Source organism: Pelophylax lessonae, assembly GCF_965119305.1.
Source record: "Pelophylax lessonae genome assembly, chromosome: 13".
Classification (NCBI taxonomy): domain Eukaryota; kingdom Metazoa; phylum Chordata; class Amphibia; order Anura; family Ranidae; genus Pelophylax; species Pelophylax lessonae.
The window spans coordinates 164,991,400-165,017,788 of record NC_138780.1 but is presented as its reverse complement, the minus strand read 5'-3'; positions in this window follow the sequence as shown (position 1 = coordinate 165,017,788).

Below are 26,389 nucleotides of genomic sequence, written 5' to 3'. Positions count from 1 at the left end.
CATACATGGACTCACTAGTTGTCTCAGTGTTTACTGAAGCTTCAATTAGAACTGCCACTCCAAAAATACACTTCTGCCTCCCCGCTGATTTTAAAAATATATTATTTTTTAATTTAGAGGGTGTGTGACTGAGAGGTGTATTTAGGGAAGCCAAGTTGATTTCATTTAGGGGTCTATTTATAAAGGTTTTCACACAAGATGTCTGTTATTTTTTTTTCTGTGAAAATAACATCAACTAATGATGCTAATTAGGAGCCATTTTTTGGCACAAGCGCCGACTTCCATAATACTTGGTTGCCGTTTTGGCGTTTCAAGTACATTGAACCCATAGACCCATTTAAAACGGGCGTTCCGTTTGTCCATTTTTTCATCCATCTGTAGATGGATGAAAAACAGACATCAATGTATCTCTATGGAAAAACAGATGTGAATGGATGATCAACCATTTACATCCGTTTTCATCCGCATCTGTTTTTTGGAATAGATATTTTTCTTCCGTTTAACCACTTTACCTCCGCTCACATGGAGGCTACTGCGGCACTTTGCCACGATCCCGTCCAGCGACGTAGACCTACGTCGCTGGACTCCTCCCCCTAGACCCCTCCACTATACTTCCCGCCGGAGGCACGCTCCCGCTGTTTTCAGTCACAGCGGGAGTCGGGCCAGGGGAGGAGCAGCGGCGATCGCCGCTGCTCTGCCCCGATCGTCGGGGAATCGAGTGAGGAGATCCGCCCGCCTGTGTAAACAGAGCTGGCGGATCTCCATAGTGACAGGGAGTGACAGATCGGACTGTTCAGCATAGCTGGACATCCGATCTGTCCCTGTCTCACAAAGTCACCTCCCCCCCCACAGGTCAGTAAGCACCAGGCATACATTAACCCCTCCCTCTCCAATAAAATTAACCCCTTCAATGCCAGTGTCATTTTTACAGTAACAGTGCATATTTATAGCACTGATTATTGCAGTAATGTCACTGGTACCCCCAAAAGTGTCAAAAATGTCAGTCAAGGGTCCGATCTGTCCGCCGCAATGTCGCAGTCCCGCAAAAAAAATCGCAGATCGCCGCCATTACTCGTTAAAAAAAAAAACACCAAAAATGACAGAAATCTTTCCCGTAGTTATTAAACGCAATAACTTTTGCGCAAACCAATCAAAATACGCTTATCGTGATTTTTTTTTACCAAACATAGGTAGCAGAAAACAAATTGGCCAAAAATTTAAAAAAAATTTGATTTTTAAATTTTTTTGGGGGGGAATTTCATATAAAAAAATTTGAAAAATATTGTTATTTTTTCAAAATAAACGCTCTTTTTTTGTTTATAGCGCAAAAAGTAAAAATCACACAGGTGATTAAATACCACCAAAAGAAAGCTCTGTTTGTGGGAAAAAAAGGACGTAAATTTAGTTTGGGTACAGCGTCGCACGACCGCGCAATTGTCAGTTAAAGTCGCACAGCGCAAATCGCAAAAAGTGGCCTGGACGGAAGACAGCAAAATCCTCCGGTGGTAAAGTGGTTAAAAAAACAGATCAGATGAAAAACAGATGTAAACAGACAAATGGTCTGTTTTTTCATGAAAAAATGGCCCTGGAGCTCAAGTGGTTAAGAGCTGTGAAAATATGGAATAGACTCCCTCCAGAGGTGGTTCTGGCTAGCTCACTAGATTGCTTTAAAAAAGGCCTGGATTCTTTCCTAGGTGTACATAATATAAATGGGTACTAATATTTATGGGTAAAGTTGATCCAGGGAATATCCGATTGCCTCTCTGGGGATCGGGAAGGAGATCTTTTTCCCCACTGTAGAGACAATTGAGTACTGTCCGTGATACTTTTTTTATTTGCACTAACATACAATTTTTCAGGACAAGCTTTCGGGGTATGTCCCCTTCTTCAAGGTCCAAGCAGTACTCTTGGACCATGAAGAAGGGGACATACCCCGAAAGCTTGTCCTGAAAAATTGTATGTTAGTGCAAATAAAAAAAGTATCACAGACAGTACTCAATTGTCTCTGTCGCAAGTGCACTAATATGGCTACAATGACCTCCCCACTGTAGCAAATTGGATCATGCTTTGCTGGTTTTTTTTCGCCTTCCTCTGGATCAACTGCGGATATAGGATTGTGTATATGGGATTGTAAGGTTAGGTTTTCTTTACTGTTTTTTGTTTTTTATTGGTTGAGCCAGATGGACTTTTTTCAACCTGACTATGTAACTATGTAACTCTAGCTGGAGGATGTAAAAAACTGATGTAAAAATGGATGAAAAACGGATGTAAACTTTATAGGGTTTTTCTTTGAAAAAAAAACGTGACTGATCTGATGAAACAAATGGCCCATATGGGTGAAAGGGGCCCTAAAGGGTTAGTTTACATTTCTTGCACTCTCCCCACGCAATCCAGGATCCCCAGCACATAACATACCATTGCTCACCCAGTAAAAACGGTGCTCCTTTTCTCCTTCAAATGTGTAGGCCATGCACAACCTATCAAAAATAAGTCATATGTGCTTGGGCCTGAAGGTAGAAGTGCGCCTCCAGTTGCCATCCTGACTCATTAACCACTTACCGCATTCTAACGTACCGGTACGTCAGTACACTTTGCGGGGTTATACCGGGATGATGCCTCTAGTTAGAGACACAATCCCGGTACCGTGGTTTGAAGCCGACGGTCGGCTTTCCGTCGGTAACGACCGATGCGGCCCGGGAGCCGCTCGATCGTTACCCGGGGGGGCAGGAGGGGACGTCCCCCCTCCCGCCGCCTTCCGTGGCTTTGCTCAGGGCTCCCGTCCCACCGGGAGCCCCGAGCACCCAGCCGACACGTCCGCTGGCTGGATGGAGTCCCGATGAATGCCGGAAACGGCATTGATCGGGTCTCTGATGACGTAACCTGGAGGCGGCGTCCATGAGGTCACTTCCGAGTTACTGTGCTGCAAAAGGCGGCAGATTTGAAAAACGGCCGTATTCAAAAATGCCTTTTTCGGGGTTTCGCATACAGGGAAGTATAGTGGAGGGGTCTAGGGTCTTTTAGACCCTCTATCCCTCCATAAAGTGTACCTCTCACTACATATTGGTGTCACAAGGGATGTTTACATTGCTTGTGACAGCAATAAAAGTGATCAGATTTTTTATTTTTTTAAAAAAACCTATAATAAAGTTTAAAAAAAAGAAAAAATAAATAGGAAAAAAAAAATAAAAATTTAGCCGCCCCCGTCACCGTTAGCTCGCGCACAAAAAAAAAAAACGTATACGCAAGTCGAGCCGCGAATGAAATCGCTGTTCAAACCCCACATCTGAGGTATTGCCGCGATTGTCAGAGCGTGGGCAATAATTTAAAAAAAAGAGCTACACTCTAACTCTAAACTGGTAACCGTTAAATACATTTAAAGCGTCGCAGATTGAGATCTCTATTGACCGTAGTTTGTCGTCATCCCACGGGGGGGCGCAATTTTAAACCGTAACATGTTGGGTATCTATTTACTCGGCGTGACATCATCTTTCACAATATACAAAAAAAATGGGCTAACTTTACTGTTTAGTATTTTTTAAATGCAGTGAAATGTGATTTTTCAAATTTTTTCCAAAAAAATGGCGTTTTAAAGACCGCTGCGCAAATACCGCGTGACAAAAAATTTTGCAATGACCGACATTTTATTCTCCAGAGTCTTTTCTAAAAAAATATATATAATGTTTGGGGGTTCTAAGTAGTTTTCTAGGAAAAAATACTGGTAAACAAAAAGTGTCCGGAATAGGGCTGGGGGTAAAGTGGTTAAAACCATCATCTTTCTTATTGACTCCATTTAAATTTACCACAAAATATTTTCCCCAAAATCTCCCAAATTTTTGCCTAATTTTCAAGGAAAGGAAAATCTATCAACCTTTAACCATTGCAGATTAGATCATTTATGTTACCCAACTATTTATGAAAGCTACAAGACACTGCTATTGTTGGAAGAACATGATCACTTTGCCTCTAGGCCAGTGATGGCGAACCTTTCTGAGCCCGAGTGCCCAAACTGCGACACAAAACCAACTTATTTTTTTCAAAGTGGCAACACTGCAATTAATAACAGCCACAGATAATGGCCGCAAGGGCCTCTCACCAATCCCAGTGACACAGCGACACTTCCTCCGCATAGTTGTCCACTCACTCTCGGTTGCCCATGGCAAGGCCCGCAACTGGCACTGCAGGGGGGGTATCCTCACAGTCTCTCTTTCCCCTGGCTCACAGTGTACTGCTCCAGTCTCTCTCTCTCTCTCATGATCTCAAACTCTCGATCTCAATTTCTCTCTCTCTCTCCATAGTCTTCAGGGACTAAATGTCTCATGGTGCACTTGTCAACCTCCTCATTGGTGCTTGGCTGCAGCCAATGGGGAGGCAGGAGGAATCAGAGCGGATGGCCATCTCTGCAAGCGCCACTCTGTCCCTGTCCGGCACTGCTTGACTGAAGAAGGTCGAGCAAGGAAATACACTGACAGTCCTCGCTCCCTCCCCCCCTTGTCACGGCGCCGCTGCCGTGTTGGGGGGAGGGAGGATTAGAGAGCCTAGGCATCAGCGGCGGCAGCTTCCAAGTATAGCTGGCGTGCCCACAGAGAGGGCCCTGCGTGCCAGCTGTGGCACGTGTGCCATAGGTTCGCCATCACTGCTCTAGGCCATCTACGTGTTGTTTTTTTGGTAACCATTGAGGGACATTAGCAGTGTGACCTTTTAGTTGTCTCATTTTATTAGCTAAAAGGGTAAAGATGGACATAATAAATGCACTCGAGTCTCAAATCCTTTATTAATAGTGCCCTTGTCCTTGGGCATCAGCTTGCTTAAGGTTGTATCACCTGGATTTATAATAATTACAAATGCTTTGTGAAGTGATTTCACAGTTGCTTGTTGGCCATGTATACATTGATAGAAATATTTCTTTCAAAGGCAACTGCATACATTTCTTTTTCTGTTTAAGCATAAATGAACTCTGAATCTGTCATTGATTTCGAGGTATACATGGCCGGCTATCCTTCTTGCATCAATGCAGCAACCTGAAAGCTTTCATCTTTTCACATGTGGAATAATAATGTTCCAGCATTGGTATTGTTGTTTTCATTGTGTAAATGCATTATATTGTTGGGATTCTAAATGAAAGTCAAATATTTATTTTAAAAGAGGTTATAAAATATCAGGGAATTGTGGAATTATTATTATTATTATTATTTTTTTTTTTATTTACAGATAAGTGGTTATTCCTAGAAGTGCCTCCAGATTTTTAGGTGACCTCAGGTGGTGAGTTTTGTCAGGATTTTAGCACTCCCCTAAGATAACAATTTGTCGCTTTTAGCATATAAGGCATCTGAATCCACCTTTGATGTTGCATCTTCTTGAGTATCCAATCGGGATAATTGATTTTTTGCATCTGTGACACCTCTAATTTTTCATAGGACAATGTCATTGTGATGTTAATGCTGGTGCCAAGGTTGGAAGCTATAGCTGACGAGTGTTGCTTTACCTTTAGCAGCCCCCATTCCTATAAACTAATTAGCCCTACCGGCACTGGGTTGCCCCCAGGTCTTGCTACACAATAGGTTTAAGGTCTGGTGGTTGGGACTAAGCATAGGTAACAGAAAAGAGTACTTGAGATCTTCAGGAGGATCTGGCTAGTGGCGTAGTACAGCAGGAGAGTATTCCTTTAAAAGCCCAGAGGCTGCTGGTGATCAGGGCAAGGTAATAACTGTGAGAAACGAGCTGATGGAAGAATTAAAAGTTCAATTGTTCGATGGAGGTGGTAAAGGCTTTGCTGAAGAGATCAGTTTTCTGGGATCACCTAAAGGTAGCCAGAATAGGAGATAGCCAGATTGAGGTAGAGAGTTCCAGAGGATGAGAGAGGCTCTGGAAAAGTCCTGTAGATGAGCATGGGAGGAAGAGTCAAAGGAGCTAGAGAGCAGAATGTCTTTGGAGGAGCAGAGAGGATGGTTTGGAGGACATTTTGAGACAAGATTGGTGATTTATCTTGGGGTAAAGTTGTGGATGGCTTTGTATGTTGTTGTTGTTATTTTGAATTTAATTTGCTGGACAATCGGAAGCCAATGGAAGGATTGGGTGGGAAGGAAGGGGTGGCAGACACTGAGGGGTTGACAAGGTAGATGAGTCTGGCAGCACCATTCATGATAGACTGAGGGGGGATAGCCTGTGTAGGTGTATGTCTATAAGAAAGGAGGTGCAATAGTTGAGGCGAGCGATAACAAGGAAGGGAATGAGGAGATTGGTGGACAGCGTTATCCAGAAACAACCCAAGGTCAGGGCAGGCAGCAAGGCACAGCCCTATCTAGAAATAGTCTGAGGTCAGGACAGACAGTATAGAAGTTTAATTTGGAAATAGTAAGAGTAAGAGGTCAAAAGGCAGGCAGCAGTCCAAAAGAATAGGCCATATTTCACCAGGCAAGGAGTCAGTAACAAAAGAATCTAATGACTAGGCAAAGTGGGCAGGAACAGCAAGGCAGTGTAGCAGAGCACTATCACAAGCCCAGGCACCAAAGTGTTGCAGCTAATCAGGGGAGTTCATCAGAGGCAGGGAGGTATGTGGTCATAGGCCAATCAATAAACAGGAGGCAAGGTAAACAGAACCGACCAGCTGCTTAGCATTGAGGACCATGCACCACCAGTGCCAATGGTTTTTACTCCATTGAAAGGCAATGGAGATGCAGATGGTAGGCAGCCAAGTAGGAGTGGGAGTGCTCCTAAAATTTGAACTCCTACAATACACAAGGAATGAGCAAAATTTCTGTGAAAATTCTGAGATTTTATTTTATTCAACTGGGAAGAGATAATGAAGGTGCTTTTTAATGCTTTAAAGGATGCAATACACTGAAAAGACTCCTGAGAGTTTAGGAAGCTTTTTTCAACTATCTTGGACCTGTTCCTATGCCAAAATAACAGCCCTTGATTGAAGAAAAAAATCAGACAGCGAAAAAAGTAAAATAAAAAATTAAAACAACAGTACACAAGAGTAAAAGGAAACAACACAGAACACTAAATGAAATCATCTAACCAACCAAAATAAACCCCCTAAAACACACCTTCTAAATACTGAAAGAAAGTAGCTATTGTTTGTGTAGTCATGTACATATATTATACAATGATTGCCTAAACAGCTAAATGAGCAAAATTTTGAGTTTCTGTTCTGGCACAATTTTGCAACAAAATCAATTTCTCCCAAATCACTTTTATCCTGAAGCAAATACAGAGTCTCTAAGATCATCACAAACTGTTCTTTAAAAATAACAAACATGTCATTCTAACTTGCTCTGTGTAATGCTTTTGCACAGAGCAGCCCAGATCCTTCTCTTCTCGAGTCCCTCACAGGTGCTCCTGGCCCCTCCCTCCTGCCGAGTGCCCCCATAGCAAGCAGCTTGCTATGGGGGCACCCGAGCTGCAGCTCTGTGTGTCCATTCAGACAGGGAGCCATGGCATGGACCCGCCCCCTCTCTCTCTTTTCATTGGCTAACTGACTTTGTCTCAGCCAATCAGGAGGGAATGTCCCGGAAGGACGAGGCACTGGTGCACATAGCTGGATCGAGATGGGATCAGGTAAGTATTAGGGGGGCTGAGGGGAGCTGCGACATACTGAAGGCTTTTTTACCCTAATGTGTAGAATGCATTCGTTTAAAAACGTTCTACATTTAGAACCACTTTAAGTCAGTTAAACTTTTCATTCTGTTACAGAATTAATGGTGTATGTATTAAACGTTTGCATAGCTTTTTGTCAATTGAAATTGCACGGGAAATCGTTCTGTGCAAATGGGGCAAAATGGAATGTTCGCATGCTATATTCTTTGCAGGTCATAGGCATGAATGGAGAAAAGTCCACATTATGGTAGTGATGGGCCAAACACCCCCCAGTTTGGTTTGCGCCAGAACTCTCTCACATCGCAAAATTTCGGACCCGAGCCGTGAATCACGTTGAAGTCTATAAGAACCAAATCTGAAAAATCAAAAGTTCCCATTTTGAAGGCTTATATGTAAGTTAATGGCCATAAAAAGGGTATAGGGGCCCCGGTACTGCCCTTGGGGACATGTATCATTGCAGAAATTTTTTTTTGAAATAAGATTGTTTTTAAAGGAGCAGTGAATTTAAAGATAAGGGGAATAATAACATAGAAAAATTATTTTAAATATAGTGCCTGGGGGTTCCCCTTAGGCTGCCTGTAAAGTGGCATAGCTTTACCATGTATAGAACCTGCTTCAGTTAAACTGACATTTATAAAGAAAAAACAAATGACATTTTATTTGTTGTTAATACAAAAATGTTAAAACAAAAACGGCTTGGGGGTCCCCCCTAATCCATGCCAGGCCTTTATCCAAGCATGCAGCCCGACAGGTCAGGAAAAGGGGGGGGACAAGCGAGCGCCCCCCCTGAACCATACCAGGCCACATGCCCTTTACATGGAGGGGGGGTGCTTTGGGGTAGGGGGGAGCTTTGGGCTTTGGTTGTGGGGGTCTGCGGGCAGAGGGCTTATCGAAATCTGGAATCTGGGGCCCTGATGTAGATCAATTGTCAATCATGCCTCCTGCGGACCTGAAAAAAGGAAAAAAAAAGCTCCTCCTCAGATGGCAGAGCAGGCAGTCAGTGGTTAGCCTTCATCGTGGGCAAAGCATTTTCTTTTTTCTTTTTCAGGTCCGGTGGTGGTGGCAGTGGCATGATTGACTATGAATCTACATGGGGGGACATTTGGTTTTTATTTTTTATAAAGGAATGGTCAAAACTGTGTGTGTTTTTATTTCTTTTTGACATTTTTTGGTGAATGTACCCCATACTCTTTCTCTTTGGGGGGGACCAGGATCTGGGGCCCCCTTGATAAGCCCCCTGCCGGCAGACCCCCACAACTCATGGTTGAGGGGAAGAGGCCCCTGTCCCCATCAACATGGAGACAAGGTGCTTTGGGTTGGGGGGCCCATCCCTTGTAGACGTCATTGGTGATGGAATGCGTTGGGAGTGGCTTCTAGGTGACGTCATCACGTATGAAGAGCCACGAACGAGCGGGGTTTGAAAGCCGACAGCCTACTAGAACAATTTACCATTTGTGCCTGATTTTACCCTTTATAAGGTAATTGTAGCCATCTATTACTTTTAATCAATACTTTATTGAGTTTGATGGACTCCACTCTGGGAGTTTTTTTTATTCATTCATTTTCGAGTCCATATGGGATCCATTGCCTATTGATAAGTCTTCAACCTGTGATGATCATTTTTACCCACCTGCTTGCTTGAGCGCATTAGACCATTACAATTTATGGCCCTGCTGATCCGGTAAGAGGCGTGTGTTGGAGGGTGTTGGTGGTAGCAATCCCCTCTTTGGTCTTCGATTGCACTGCACGTTCTTGGAAAAATGTATGCACCATTGTATTGGACGATTTTATCCACATTATATTGATTTTTTTGCACTTTAATGCACTATTTGTTATAAACAACTCATTTGTTATATAATGTATTGCTTTTATGTCACTTTAGCGCTGCTTTACTTTGTATTTATTTCTGTTTGACTGGTATCACAGTTTTCAAAGTGGCTCTGCTTTTGTATTTTTATTGAGCGCGGATTTATTTTGTTTTATTTATTCTTCAGAGAATATTGCTGGAGAATTTTTGATTTTGTCCCATATGCACAGAAATTATTTACATGCAGTTTCAACAGACAAACAGCTATGCAAATCTTTTTTTATTTATTTTCTTATAAATACACCTCTTAGTGTCTTGGAAAAAGGAGGTTTACTTTTGGGCCCACATAGCCTGTGTATCTGTTGTACTAGATATTCAAATACTTTTTCTCCTCTGCCATTCTGCAAATGTCCCTGGCTTTGTTTACAACACATGAGTAAATGACAGCATTTTCTGCCTCTTCTTTGTATGCTTTATGGGGACATTTGAAGATAACATCAGCATATTGTGAAGACATTTCCCATTTTTCTGAAAGGTTTACACCATTCCACTTCTCGAGGAGCGGCTGGACACCCAAAAAACTTTTTTATTTTATTTTTTTTTTTTTTTATTTTATGGCAAAGGGATTTAGCTTTTATTTATGGGTCCTGACGCTGCAAGTATCTTCAGCTTCTGATACCATGTAATGTACTTTATCATTTCTTTGTGTTTGAAATCAGGGGGCAGCACACAGGAGACATGCTTGTTGCATCAAAACTGTAAAAGTATTTAACAGAAGATGTTTCCATGACTGCATTTTAATCTGTACATGTCAGCATAACATTTTATACTGTGCACAAGTATATCATGGGCCCACTAAGTATACAGCACAGTATATTACTCTTATTAACCACTTAAGCCCCGGAAGATTTTACCCCCTTCCTGACCAGGGTTTTTTTTGAGATTTTTTACTGCGTGATTTTAACGGACAATTGCGCGGTCGTGCGACGCTGTACCTAAACGAATTTGACATCCTTTTTTTCCCACAAACAGAGCTTTCTTTTGGTGGCATTTGATCACCTGTGCGATTTTTTGATCATGCGCTATAAACAAAAAAAGAGCGTCAATTTTGCAAAAATAACAATATTTTTCACATTTTTTTTTATATGAAATTCCCCCCCAAAAAAAAAGTAAAAATCAAAATTTTTTAACATTTTCGGCCAATATGTTTTATGCTACATATGTTTGGTAAATAAAAAAATCGCAAAAAGCATATTTTGATTGGTTTGCGCAAAAGTTATCGCGTTTATTAACAAAGGGAAAGAATTTTGTCATTTTTGGTGTTTCTTTTTAAACGAGTAATGGCGGCGATCTGCGATTTTTTTTGCGGAACTGCGACATTGCGGCGGACAGATCGGACCCTTGACTGACATTTTTGACACTTTTGGGGTTACCAGTGACATTACTGCAGTAATCAGTGCTATACATACTGTAAAAATGACACTGGCAGGGAAGGGGTTAACTGTATTGGAGAGGGAGGGGTTAAGTGTGTCCTAGGGGTGTGTTTCTAACTGTGATTGGACATGGCTACTAGTGTAAAAACAGAGATCAACGGTCCTACATAGTAGAACCGTCTGATCTCCATTTTTACACAGGGGAGAATGACAGGCGGCTTGTTTACATTAGCCTCCTGCCTTTCTACCTTCCCGGCGAACGATCGCGAGTGACTGGTGGACATCAGCTCCGTTGGTCACACGCACTGACTTGTTAGGGAACGAGTGGGGCAGGCGCGCGCCTCAGCGGGCACACGCTCGCCCTCTATTGGCTCACAAGCCGGTGACAGGCTAGTGACGTACCGGTACGTCACTTTGCCTGGCCGGGGCTGACTGCCGCAGTATATGTACTTGCGGCGGTCGGCAAGTGGTTAATGCAGTAATACTTTTTGATTGTACAATCAAAGCCCACACTTGCCAACTGTCCCGTTTTTGCTGGGACAGTCCCGGGAAATAGAAACCTGTCCCAGGTAATTTACATTGTCCCAGCAATGTACTTATTTACAATTAGCACTTAATTTATATATTCATATTACATTTTTTGTACGGTCACACCTGAGCACATTTGACACTTTAGAATTGCAGGGAATTGTGATGAGAATTGTTTTTTTTTCCAATTGTGATGAGAATTTTTTTAAATGCCAAACGGTGCTTTTTTTTAGCTTTTTTGGTTCAATAGACTTTAATGGAGGAGCTGCAGAAAAGCATGTAGTGTGTTTTTATCGTGGTTTTGCCCTACATTTTACATTTTTGCTGTAAAATCCAGCAAAAAGCACTGCAGAAATTCTCAAAAGCAAACTGCATAAGTGTGAATGAAGCCTAAGGACTCACAGTGAAAGCAGTTGAATGCAGTTGGATGCATTTTGAACTGCATAGACAGCCCAAAGTCAAGGTAATCCTATGGGCATAGTTCTTTTTTTTTTTTTCCAAAATATCTTTATTGAGTTTTTTTTTTCCAAAATATCTTTATTGAGTAGCATAGTTCACATCATTGCAGTTCAGTTTAGTGCAGTTACAATCAGTAGAGCATGCTGCATATTCTGCACCGCAAATGCAGAGAACGTGTTACAAACGCGCTACAAATGCATTTCAAATGCACTGCACCGCACCCCTTTAAGTCAAGAAAGCAAAGCCCAAAAACGTATAGTAAAATGCACTGCAAATGCAGTACTAAGCGCAGCGCAAAACGGATGCAAAATGCATTCAAGCGCATGTCAAGCATGCATTAAGCGCGCTTTAAATGCATGTAAACCTGCAGTCAAAAATGCACAGTTAAGGGCAGTTTCTGGTGCGAATGGGCCCTAAGGGCTCATTTATACCAGAAAAATGAAGATCAATTCCCATTTTGGAGTGCATGTTTACATGCATTTCAAGCGCGTTTAAAGCGTGTTTAACGTGTGCTTGATGAGCATTATATATGCGTTTTGCATGCATTTGCAGTGCATTTTTCTGTATGTTTTTGGGCTTAGTTTTCTTCACTTTACCACCGGAGGATTTTCCTGCTAAAAGACCAGGGGGTTTTTTGTGATTTTTTACTGCGTGACTTTAACGGACAATTGCGCGGTCGTGCGACGCTGTACCTAAACTAATTTCACGTCCTTTTTTTCCCACAAACAGAGCTTTCTTTTGGTGGTATTTGATCACCTGTGCGATTTTTTGATCACGCGCTATAAACAAAAAAAGAGCGTAATTTTTGCAAAAACAACAATATTTTTCACTTTTTTTTATATGAAATTCCCCCCAAAAAAATGTAAAAATCAAAATTTTTTAACATTTTCGGCCAATTTGTTTTACGCTAACTATGTTTGGTAAAAAAAATCGCAAAAAGCGTATTTTGATTGGTTTGCGCAAAAGTTATCGCGTTTACTAACAAAGGGAAAGATCTTTGTCATTTTTGGTGTTTTTTTTTTTAACGAGTAATGGCGGCGAACTGCGATTTTTTTTTGCGGTACTGCGACATTGCGGCGGACAGATCGGACCCTTGACTGACATTTTTGACACTTTTGGGGGTACCAGTGACATTACTGCAGTAATCAGTGCTATATATATGCACTGTTACTGCAAAAATGACACTGGCAGGGAAGGGGTTAACAGTATTGGACAGGGAGGGGTTAAGTGTGTCCTAGGGGCGTGATTCTAACTGTGCAGGGACAGGTCTACTAGTGTAAAAACAAAGATCAACAGTTCTACATAGTAGAACTGTCTGATCTTCACTTTTACACAGGGAGAACTGACAGGCGGCTTGTTTACATAAGCCGCTCTGTCTTTCTCCCGCTGTACCGGCGATCGTAGTGTGACCGGCGGACATCGGGTCCGCTAGTCACACTCCCGCACTCCTCCGTGAACGTGCCGAGGCGGGCGCGCGCCTCAGCGGGCGCGCGCCCGCCCGCTATTGGCTCTAGAAGGAGTGACAGGCGAGCGACGTAGACCTACGTCACTCTGCCTGGCCGGGGCCGTCTGCCGCAGTAAATATACTGTGCGCAGTCGGCAACCGATTAAAGGGGTGCAGTGGGATGCTTTTGAAGCGTATTTGTAGCACGTTCCCTGCATTTGCCATCCGGAAAAATATGAATTATGCCCATAGGAATACCTTGATTTTGGACTGTCTATGCAGATGGAGTGCAGTTTGAAATGCAGCCAACTGCATCCAACTGCATTCAGTGTGAAAAGGCCCTAAGTGGAATGAGACACCTATACAGAGAGGTACAAGAGCTGGGTCAAGTTTGAGAGAGAGAGATGCAAGGAGCTTTGGGGGAGGGGGGGGGGGGTTGGGGTTGCACACTGTGCATAGTGCACCCCTAACCCTGCACTCTGTACATAGCGCACCCCTGGACCCTGCACTCTGTACTTAGCGCACCCCTGAACCCTGCACTGTGTACTTAGCGCACCCCTGAACCCTGCACTCTGTATGTAAAGCACTCTTGAACCCTGCACTCTTTACATAAAGCATTCTTGAACCCTGAACTCTGTATGAAATACACTCCTAAAATAGCGCACCCCTAAACCCTGTACTCTGTACCATGCGCACCCCTAAACCCTGCACATAGTACACCCCTAAACCCTGCACTCTGTACATAGCACACCCCTAAACCCTGCACTTTGTACATAGTGCACCCCTAAACCCTGCACTCTGTACATAGCGCACCCCTAAAACCCTGCACTCTGTACATAGTGCACCCCTAAAGCCTGCACTCTGTACACAGTGCACCTCTAAAGCCTGCACTTTGTAAATAGCGCACCCCTAAACCCTGAACTCTGTACATAGCGCACCCCTAAACCCTGCACTCTGTACATAGTGCACCCCTAAACCCTGCACTCTGTACATAGTGCACCCTTAAACCCTGCACTCTGTACGTAGTGCACCCCTAAACCCTGCACTCTGTGCATAGTGCACCCCTAAACCCTGCACTCTGTGCATAGTGCACCTCTGAACTCTGTACTCTGTGTTTAGCACACCCCAGCTAAAACTGGCTCTTTAAGGGCAACCATACTGCTGATGCGGCCCACAATGAAACTGAGTTTGACACCCCTGGACTAGATGATGCTGGATGCCCTCTAGCCAAGAAATAACGTGTGTTCAGTCATTCTTGCTACAGCTTCTAATGTAGAAACTTCCCTATAAATCAGAGTAGGCAGTCTCAGTATGGGAGGTGATCCTCTACAACTGTGAAAGCTGACAGTAAGGCTGGAGTTCAGCTTTAGGTTTTACAAGGTGTTGTCAGGTTACAGAGTCTTGAATTCATACAATTTGTAAACTAGGGGAACAATACTTTGCCCATGATCAGCAGTCACAGGCAGCTAAAAATTCCCAAAACATATTTACTGCCTGAATCTGTGTTTTGGCTAGAATCCGCTTTAATTAGCATAGGCTTCTTATGGATTTAATAACTTTTTGCTGACTTTGTACGAAAAAACGGATCAGCAAAAAAGTTGAATGGAGTTTACATTGTAATTTATTAAACACAGCGCACTGGTAATAACATATTAAAATGCTTAGGGAGAAGATCTGATCCATTTTTCATCACTCTCCAAGGCAGGCATTACAAAACCCTTGTGTATTGTCAGGAAAAGGTCTTTTAGCGTTCGTGCCAAATTGTCGCTCCTGCCAGCCAAACCTGAGTTGAGAAGCAATACATTACTCCGCCAGTGTATGCTTAATATGATTTATCGCTTTTGGTTGACCCGCAGATGATACATTAATACATCAACATATCAACAGCTTTACCAGTGTCCTACGACGTGATGTATTCCTTCATTGGACAAAACAAGGTCATTTTGTTTTCTGATCACTTTATAATATAATGTCATCAAGCTGCCAAACAAGACAGTGAATATCTTCCCTAGGTTGAACCTACTTGACTTCAATTTTTGTTTAGTGACATTTCCTCATCTACCTATTGTTCCACCATCAGAGATCAAATCCCAGCATAAGTAAACTTTTTAGGTCTTGTGTATACTAGCGGTGGCCTCTAAAGACCGATCCACAGTGGGTGGTGGAGGGTGTTTGACAGGTCTTATGTCACCTCCTCTATGCCTGTTTTAACTTTTAAAAACTCACATTCATGGCCCCATTGAGATGAATGAGTCGCATTTGAGTACTGCCCACTGAGCACCAATGGGGGATCATTTTTCCTGCACCACAGTGGAAAGTATCTTGGCCAAGGCATGTATACACCCCTGTCCACTGCCTTTTAAGCTTAATCTTAGCAGATCCTAAATCAGATCTTTGTCCACCCCCCCCTCTTTTTTTCGTCCCCACTTACCAAGTGGTCCATTGTGCACATTTCTAATACTCACCCATCCAGAGGATCCAGTGTTGTCCCGCTCTCCATCCTGTACTGCCATTGTAAATGTGACACCATCAAGAGGCCTTCTGGCTTTTCCTGCTTCAGCTGGTGCACCTACCAATGATGGGGCACTAGGCTCGCCCCCCCTCTCCTTTCTGGATAAAGCACTATCACACCTATATATGTCTAGGTGTATACATACATATAAGTATGTGTGTATATATACCCGTATACACAAGTTCAGATGTTTTGCCTGCCTCCAAAGAACCCAAAAAAATGCCCAAAAAAACGCTAGCGCCAAAAAAAAAAAAAAAACGCCCAGGTGTGTTGTTGCATGCATTTTTTTGGGGGTTTTTGGAGGCAGGCAAAACATCTGAACTTGTGTATAGTGGTATATATATATACACACATACTTATATGTATTTTACACTTACACATATATAGGTGTGTAGCACCCTTGTCTTAATGCAAGGTTGCTGTTAAATTTAGTTTGCTGAGCCTTAACTAGCTTGGCTGTAATTATTCTGTGGTCATTGAGCTTCCCTTCTTATTCTAGGTTTGACTGCGTTTCTCCCTTCCGTCAGCAGGTGGCACTGTAGCCTCTGACACTAGTGTGAGAATTACAGTTAAACAAACTGTTAATGTCCATGTGTCTCTCAGCCAATTACAGTGTCACTACGGCATTCTGGTAAATCTTATTTAAAGGATGGGAGGTCCAATAATCGCTCTCTTCCCGCCCGGACCCCCTTGGGGGAGGGTGTGTTCTGCTGTTTGTTGCTGACTAGGCCTGAAGCCTGAGGCCTGGTCAGATACCTGGGATTCTGCTGAGGAGAGCCAGCGACCCACATGGGAAAGATCATCCACAGACATCCAGTAACCTGTGTGAGTAACCTGCTTGTTTCTTATGGAGGAAAGCTGTCCAGACAGTACAGACCACAGAAAGGGATTGTGTCTAGTGGAGAGAAGATGTCTCCCAGATCAATCTGAAGCTCATGGATACCTAATGATTCTCAAGGTCTGCTATCCTGTACTGCTGTCTGAATACCTGTCTTTTGCAATGGGAGTCTGCCTAATAGACTGTTCTTAAAGGGTGTCCTGGACCCTACCCCTCTCTCCCCCGGTTTATTCTTGTCCTGTTGAGAAGAAATAAACTATTCTTTTACTTCAGCATAAAAGTGACTGGCGCCCAGCATTTATTTTACCTGCATCACTACCCACCATGCCTGACAATCCACACCCACAGGAGGTATGTAGCCCCTCTCTGCCTCTGAAGGTCATCACTAGGCCCTAGGGGGTTCTGAAGGGTCCGCTACAGGTGTTATAGGAGCGGAGCCATATTAGTGTAAATTATTTCATTAGCGCAAGCATATATTTCTGCTACTATCACACCTATATATGTCTAGGTGTATATATACATATAAGTATGTGTGTATATATATACCCGTATACACAAGTTCAGATGTTTTGCCTGCCTCAAAAGACCCCAAAAAAACGCCTGCTACTAAACTGGCAAGGTGTGAAAATAGCGAAGCCATATCCCAGTTCTATAAGTGACCTAATACAAACAATCTTTTTTTTATGGTTCTGGACATGCTACAGAGCTGAAATTTCACAGGTACACTTTTTAGACCCCCCAGATACTTTTTTTTTTTTTTTTCAATAATTGGCTCTCTATCAAAAATGACAATTTTTAAGAATTTTTTTTTGTGTGATTAATAGTCCCTGGGGTATGACCCAGAACCCTAGGCACTTTTTAGGGGCATTTATTGGGTTTTAGGGCTTCAAAATTGTGTTTTTTGATTACTGAAGTTTGGGTCCCATTGATTTCAATGGGGTTCTGAAATCCGGGCCGAACTTTCGGAAAGTTCGGATGTTCTGGCCGAACCGAACTTTTGAAAAGTTCGATCATCCCTATTGGCAGGTAGTCTCAGTCTGAGGTGCATATGACAGGGTGAAAACACCTGAGCCCAACTGGGAGTCAATTGTTATTTCACACCAGGCGTATGGGATGTGAATTTTCAGCAGAGAGCTCACATTATCTCTGTGCATGCAGCTGAGCAGGAGGGCAGGGACAGGCAGAGTAATCTGGAGCTCTATCTGGAGTCTGGATCTAGCTGTGCCATGTCTGCAACAGACTCAGCATAGAAGCAGATCAGTCCTAATTAAAGGGGCTCGAGCCCCTTTTTCTAATTAGTAGAATTTGCTCTTTTTTCTAAGTTAAGAGGTTTAGAAGAGTGGCGCAAGCATTTAATCTCACCACTCTGTTGATATCCCACCAATGGCATGCAGATAGCAATAAAACCCTGACAGAGGGTCTAACCTTTACACGCTCTATCCAAAACTAAAAAAAAAGTTTTGTCCTTAACATGTTAACATTTATATGAGATTATAGTGATTGGGCTTCGATCTACTTAACACGCAAATAAAACACTTACTCAGAAAACCTCCTTGGCTTGGCAGAAGATTTGTAAAATTATACACATATGACCTGACTCATCAAGCTGCGATAATGCACAGCGCAAGTGAAAAGTGTCATGTCAAGCGTTATGACATGTGAGGGCGTTATAAACGTTTTAAATGTTTCCCACGCAAATACAGCACTTTCTTCACAAAGCTTTCCCACTGAGTAAAAAAAGTCATATCGAGGCATTAACATTGCATTAGCTTTCACCTGTGACAAGCAGGATCAGCTCTGTGGCCTGGGCAGCAAATAGCAATGCTTTACATTCACTCCAAGTAATATGATGAATACAGATTAAACATACATATAAGGGAAATGTTTTACCTGTCAAACAATTTGTATGACTGTCCATCCATTTGGGACATTTTCACTGCTCTGTCCCACACCAGTGCCAAGAAGATGGCACTTTTTTTTCTGTTAGGCCCCTTTCACACGGGCGGTGGTCCCGACGGAGTCCGTTCTGCTCAGCGGGGGATCGATCCGTCGATCCCCGCTGAGCAGGCAGATGACAACTCCGTCTCCGCTCTGTGTGCAGAGACGGAGCTGTCAAATCCCCGCTCTCCTCTATGGGGAAATTGGATGAGAACGGACCGCCTGTCCGCTCTCATCCAATCCGATCCTCCAGGCGGATGGAAAATAGGGTTTCCATCCGTCCCGCTGCTCCATAGGGGTGCATAGAGCATACGATCAGGTCCGCCTGAAAAACTGACAGGCGGATCGGATCGCCCGTGTGAAAGGAGCCTCATAGGTAATAAATTGGTGCCGTTTCTCCACCCACGTCCTGTTGATTGGACAGTGAAGGAAAAGCAGAGAATTGGCGAGGTTACCTCTTGATCTCTTCTATCAGCTTGTTCTTTTTCTGAATATTTACATGCTGCTTAACTGGTTGCCGACCGCCGCAAGTACATATACTGCGGCGGTCAGCCCCGGCCAGGCAAAGTGACGTACCGGTACGTCATTAGCCTGTTACTTCCTTGTGAGCCAATAGTTAGTTAGTAAACGCAATAACTTTTGCGCAAACCAATCAAAATACGCTTTTTGCGATTTTTTTTTTTTACCAAACATATGTAGCAGAAAACAAATTGGCCAAAAATGTTAAAAGAATTGATTTTTACATTTTTTTGGGGGGGAAAAATGTGAAAAATATTGTTATTTTTGCAAAATTGACGCTCTTTTTTTGTATAGCGCAAAAAGTAAAAAATTGCACAGGTGATCAAATACCACCAAAAGAAAGCTCTGTTTGTGGGAAAAAAAGGACGTCAAATTCGTTTAGGTACAGCGTCGCACGACCGCGCAATTGCCCGTTAAAGTCACGCAGTGCCGAATCGCAAAAAAAGCCCTGGTCAGGAAGGGGGTAAAATGTTCCGAGGCTTAAGTGGTTATCTGATTGGCTCCCAGTGCTGTCCCTCTCTCTCTCTCAGGGTTAGTGCTGCTTTACAGGGAATTGCAAAAGGCTTATACCTAGTCAAGTTCAAATACTTTTCCTAGCTGCATTTAAAAAAAAAAATAATTAATAAAATAAATAATTTGGTGGAGGGGGGATTATGGTGTGGGGTTGTTTTTCAGGGGTTGGGCTTGGTCCCTTAGTTTCAGTGAAGGGAACTCTTAAGGCGTCATCATACCAAGACATTTTGGACAATTTCATCCTCCAAACTTTGTAGGAACAGTTTGGGGATGGCCCCTTCCTGTTCCAACATGACTGTACACCAGTGCACAAAGCAAGGTCCATAAAGACATAGATGAGCGAGTTTGGGGTGGAGGAACTTGACTGGCCTGCACAGAGTCCTGACCTCAACCCGATAGAACACCTTTGATATAAATTAGCGCAAAGACTGCGAGCCAGGCCTTCTCATTCAAAATCAGTGCCTGACCGCACAAATGCACTCCTGGAAGAATGGTCAAACATTCCCATAGACACACTCCTAAACCTTGTGGACAGCCTTCCCAGAAGAGTTAAAGCTGTTATAGCTACAAAGAGTGGGCCAACTCAATATTGAACCCTGCTGACTTAAGCCTCGTACACACGATCAAATTATCGGACGATCTTTCATCCGTTTTTTGATGCATGCCAGTCTCCTATCGAAAGTGAATCGGTTATTTTCATAAAAAAATTCTCATACGACAGAATTCTATTTCAGAAGTGATGTCATGTGTTGAATTGCTTTGTATGTGTTCTTTCATCTCTGAGCATGCCTAGTCTTTGCTCTTATGGTTTTTTTTTGGACGAAAACTGTACTAATTAAACGGAAATCTGACTTTGTGTTCACGTGCGATAAAAAGTTTTTAGCCTGCACATCCAGTTTTTGTCGTCCGAAAATTTGTAATCGACTGTCAAAAGCACTATACTAACAATCCGAAAATCGGCAGATCGTTCGTCGGACGAAATTTTACTTCCGATTTTTGTATCTGGTGTATGGGCCTTTAGGCTGGATACACACTATACAACTTTTGTTGTTAGATTTTCCTTTAGATTTACCTTCAACTATGTAGTGCAGGAGCCGGCCTGATTGCATACAAATTGAAAGTGTTTAGGTTTGAGCTCATATTATATAGTTTTGGTAAATCTAAAGGAAAAAATCTAAAGAAACTTGTATAGTGTGTATCCAGCTTAATGCCCCGTACACACGTTCCGATAATCGTACGACTAATGTTTCATAAATTGTTGCATGTTACTAAAATCGAAAGCAACTCTGCGTACAAACCATCCGACTTGCTTCGTACGATTCACTGACCAAGTGTATTTTTCATAGCTACGTAACGGAAGTGATGTATATACGTCTGACCCCTGCGGATTATTTTACTGTTTCCGATCATGCGTGGTATTTGTCGATCGACTTTTAGCGTACGAATACTGTACTGACGAAACGATTATCGTTCGAGAAGATGTCGTACAACAGAAGTTTTCCTGTTTGTCCCTTCGGATTTTGTTGGACCAACTGTTGTGATCGGCTGTCGAAAACTGTGTACCAGGTCGAAAGCGAGTTTTGGCGTACGATAATCGGAACGTGTGTACGGGGCATAAGACTGGGATGCCATTAACCACTTCCTGACCACCCGCCACCTTTTTACTGCAGCAGAGTGGCTTTCCTGCGCAAACCGACCTAGACCTACGTCGGTCGCGTGCGGGAAACTAGGGGGCAAGCGCGCGCCACTGGCGGCACGCTCCTGCCCCCACTCGGCAGTGGGGAAGCTGATGCATGGGGCAGGCGGCTCCGATTGCCGCCTGACACCCGCGATCGCTCCCCGCTGAGAGAGAAGGACGGTCGGCTGTTAAACACAGCCGACCGTTCTTCTCCCTGAAATTATCACAGAGCTCATGTGATCCTTCTATATAGGATCACATGTCTCTATGGTAATTTCACAAGCCATGCCCCCCCCACAGTTAGAATCACTCACCTAGGCTCACATTCAACCCATTGATCACCCATAGGGTTAACCCATTCTCTGCCAGTGTCATTATTACAGTAACAGTGAATATTTTAAGCACTGAATACTGTAGTAATGTCACTGGTACCCCCAAAAGTGTCAAAAATGTCACTTAGGGGTCCGATCTGTCAGCCGCAATGTCGCAGTGCCGCAAAAAAAATCGCAGATTGCCGCCATTACTAGTAAAAAAAAAAACGCAATAAAAATTACATAAATCTTTCCCGTAGTTTGTAGACGCAATAACTTTTGCGCAAACCAATCAAAATACGCTTATTGCGATTTTTTTTTTTTTACCAAAAATATTTAGCAGAAAACAAATTGGCCTAAAATTTTAAAACTTTAGATATTTACATTTTTTTGAGAATGTCATATAGCAGAATGTGAAAAATATTGTTTTTTTTTTTTCAAAATTGTCGCTCTTTTTTTGTTTATAGCGCAAAAAATAAAAATCGCACAGGTGATCAAATATCACCAAAAGAAAGCTCAATTTGTGGGAAAAAAAGGACGTAAATTTTGTTTTGGTACAGCATCGCACGACAGCGCAATTGTCTGTTAAAATAACGCAGTGCCGAATCGCAAAATAGGGCCTGGTCATTAAGTGGGCAAATCCTTCCGGTCTTAAAGTTCATGTGCGTGTAAAGGCACGCGTCCCAATACTTTTGGTAATATAGTGTATAAAGCACTTAGAGATGAGATTTACAGGATAGTTCTGTGAATTTATATACATCTAAGAGTGTGCAATGCTATGTAATTTTTTTTATTGCCACATTGAAATTTAAGAGCAAAATGGGCTTCTAATGTCTCTTTTTTTTACCTCACTTATTAAATTTTCCAACCTGTAATAAATTTGGATCCAATAATAATACAAAATGTTGTTAATTCCATGATTTCTTTGGAGCTGACAATAGTCAGGCTTAGCGGGAAATAATTGTATTTGTATCTGACATACTCATTTATCTGTAGGAAATAGAAACAGCTCTAAAGCCAGGATGTGCAACTGAAGCCAAACACATGTGGAGACGTTCCCAGCTAAGTTTCTTTACTTAACGAGCCTCTTCAACCCTGAAACTGGATGGGGTCAAGCTGACTACTTCCATGCTGATTCCCTCTGAGGACTCCTGACAGCGGCATCACAGAGCTGATAGAGTAGCTGTTGACTTCTGTGCGGCGTACGTACAATCCGGCTAACATTCCAAACCATTGTCTATATTTGTTGTGTGCTCCATCACGGTTGGATATACTGTGCAAGCTGCACCCAGGCTTGAAGGAGCAAGAAGGGTGCATCAGAAAAAGTCACATTGGAAGCCAAGTGTTAACCACTTGCCGACCGCCCACAGTATATTTACTGCGGCGGTCAGCCCCTCACAGGCAAAGTGACGTAGTACTACGTCGCTAGCCTGTCAGGCTCTAGGGGGCGAGCGTGCGCCGCCGGAGGCGCGCTCCCGCCCCCGCTCGTTCACGGACCCCCCCCCCCCGCGCGTGTGACCCGATGTCCGCTGGTCACTCGCGATCGTCCGCTGTGAAGGGAGAAAGGCAGGCGGCTAATGTAAACAAAGCCGCCTGTCATTCTCCCCTGTGTAAGAACAGAGATCATACGATCCTGCTATGCAGGATCGTATATCTCTGTTGTTACACAACCAACCACATCCCTGCACAGTTAGAATCACGCCCCTAGGGACACACTTAACCCCTCCTTCTCCAATATAGTTAACCCCTTCCCCGCCAGTGTCATTTTTACAGTAACAGTGCATATGTATAGCACTGATTACTGTAGTAATGTCACTGGTAACCCCAAAAGTGTCAAAAATGTCAGTCAAGGGTCCGATCTGTCCGCCGCAATGTCGCAGTCCCACAAAAAAAAAAAAAAATCGCAGACCGCTGCCATTACATGTTAAAAAAAAAACAACAAAAATGACAAAAATCTTTCCCTTAGTTAGTAAACGCAATGACTTTTGCACTAACCAATCGAAATACGCTTTTTGCGATTTTTTTTTTACCAAACATATGTAGCAGAAAACAAATTGGCCTAAAATGTTAAAAAAAATTAGATTTTTACATTTTTTTTGGGAATTTCATATAAAAAAAATGTGAAAAATATTGTTATTTTTGCAAAATTGTCGCTCTTTTTTTGTTTATAGCGCATGATCAAAAAATCGCACAGGTGATCAAATACCACCAAAAGAAAGCTCTGTTTGTGGGAAAAAAAGGACGTCAAATTCGTTTAGGTACAGCGTCGCTCGACCGCGCAATTGTCCATTAAAGTCACGCAGTGCCGAATCGCAAAATAGGGCCTGGTCAGGAAGGGGGTAAAATCTTCCGGGGGTTAAGTGGTTAAGTAGGACTCTCCTTTCCATTGATAGTCATCAAGGAACCTTCTAGTGCAACCTGACCAAATATTAGTATGCTTAAAAGGTCATTCTACCCAAAACTTCATGTTTTGGATAAATGTGGGTGAGAGGTAACCCAAGTTGATGGTTTCTTCTCTCCAGGGCTTTTTTTTCTCAGAGAGTAGGTGAAGTAACTCTCCCCTTCTAAATCGCCCCTTGTCTCCACCCCCAAGCACTTCCCTTGCCTCCACTCCCTACCTACTGCCCAGTACCCCCTCTTTTAGAGAATACAGAACCAAGTATCATTTTGGGGTAATAATAAGTAATTTGTATAGAACTTGTTAATTATAACAAGAAAAGCAGGAAAATAGATTCCCTGCAGCCAGCAACAATAGCCCCCCCCCCCCCCCCCCAACAATAGTTTACCCACACAACGATGACCCTCCTGCAAAAAACACCATCCCAGCAACAATAGATCCACCTCAGCAACAACAGACCCCAGCAGCAACAAAAGATCATCCAGCAGCCAGAAACAATAGACATTTCTCTCAACAGTAGATCCCTCCCAGCAACAGCGGATTCCCCAGGAATATAAGACCCCTCCCAGCAACAATAGACCCCCCATGCAAAAATCTCTACCAGTGATAGTAGACCCCCCCAGCGGACATTATAAATACACCACCCAGCACACCTTGCTATTACATACATGGAGTGCTGGAGGTGCCGGAACTGCGTTCCCCCTGATAAAAACACCCTGCTTCTGTCTCTTGGTGACTCTGCTGATGGGATCTCTAATTTTCTGGGTTTGCAAGCCTGTTGTAAATATGAGGTGTGCCAACTGTCCCTTGTAATTTTTAATTTAAATCATCTTATGGAAAAAGCAAAGAGGAGCTGTAGCATGCAAAGGTGAGTGGGAACACCCAAAGCTTCCAGGTGGACATCAAGAAAGTAAAAAATTAGGATAGGATTGCCACTGCTAAGAATATCCAAGGCTCAGTCCTGCAGGTTTCACTTGTAAACCTTTTGGGTGGACTGACCCTTTATTATCCCAAACCCCTACTGATAACTCTTCATAGCCTGGAGACAAGGTGTGGGAAAGATCAATGTTGCTAAAAGAACCAGGATCTAAGAATAGAGGACTTGCTGATGATTGATAGCTTCACCCCACCCATTCATAGAAGCCGTATGACTTCAATGAAAAGAGCAGCTGGGCGTAACGGGTGGACATAGTCAGACTCTCTTGAGGAGAGCTTGTGACAGCCCATAGGTTGTCCTTCCGCACCAGAAAATTGCAGCAGGGCTGAGAAGAGGGGGGAATGGGTGTATAGGCTTAAAGTGGACCTTTCCTCTTTTTACTAAAAATCACATCAGCATACAGCTTTGCATGCTGATATGAAGTCATTACATCCATTAGTTAAAAAGGAACTTCACCCTTTTAACCGCTTGGCGACCGCCGCAAGTACATATACTGCGGCGGTCAGCCCCGGCCAGGCAAAGTGACGTATGAGTAAGTCACTAGCCTGTGAGCCAATAGCGGGCGCGCGCGCGCCCCCGAACGTTCCCTAACAAGTCCGCGCGTGTGACCGGCGGACCCGATGTCCGCCGGTCACTCGCGATCGTCCGCTGTGAAGGGAGAAAGGCAGGCGGCTAATGTAAACAAAGCCGCCTGTCATTCTCCCCTGTGTAAGAACAGAGATCGTACGGTCCTGCTATGCAGGATCGTATATCTCTGTTGTTACACAACCAACCACATCCCTGCACAGTTAGAATCACGCCCCTAGGGACACACTTAACCCCTCCTTCTCCAATAAAGTTAACCCCTTCCCTGCCAGTGTCATTTTTACAGTAACAGTGCATATGTATAGCACTGATTACTGTAGTAATGTCACTGGTAACCCCAAAAGTGTCAAAAATGTTAGTCAAGGGTCCGATCTGTCCACCACAATGTCGCAGTCCCACAAAAAAAAAATCGCAGATCGCCGCCATTAAATGTTAAAAAGAAAACAACAAAAATGACAAAAATCTTTCCCTTAGTTAGTAAACGCAATAACTTTTGCGCTAACCAATCGAAATACGCTTTTTGCGATTTTTTTTTTTTACCAAACATATGTAGCAGAAAACAAATTGGCCAAAAATGTTAAAAAATTTAGATTTTTATTTTTTTTTTGGGGGGGAATTTCATATAGAAAACCCTGTGAATCCACTGCAGGTTCCCGCATCGCATATGTGTGAACCGGGACTTAACCCTTTGTTAGTACAAGCTAGGTTCAATCTAGTTTACAACCAGTGGCGGCCCGTCCATTGGGGGCACAGTGGCGCTGCCCCCCTATCCATACGTCCGGCCCCCTAATCTACATGCAGGGCGCCGGGCGCATGGATTCCAATAGGAGATTTTTTTTTTTTTAAGCACGTGATTAGAGCCAGAGGCTTTAATAGGCTTCAAAAAAGGG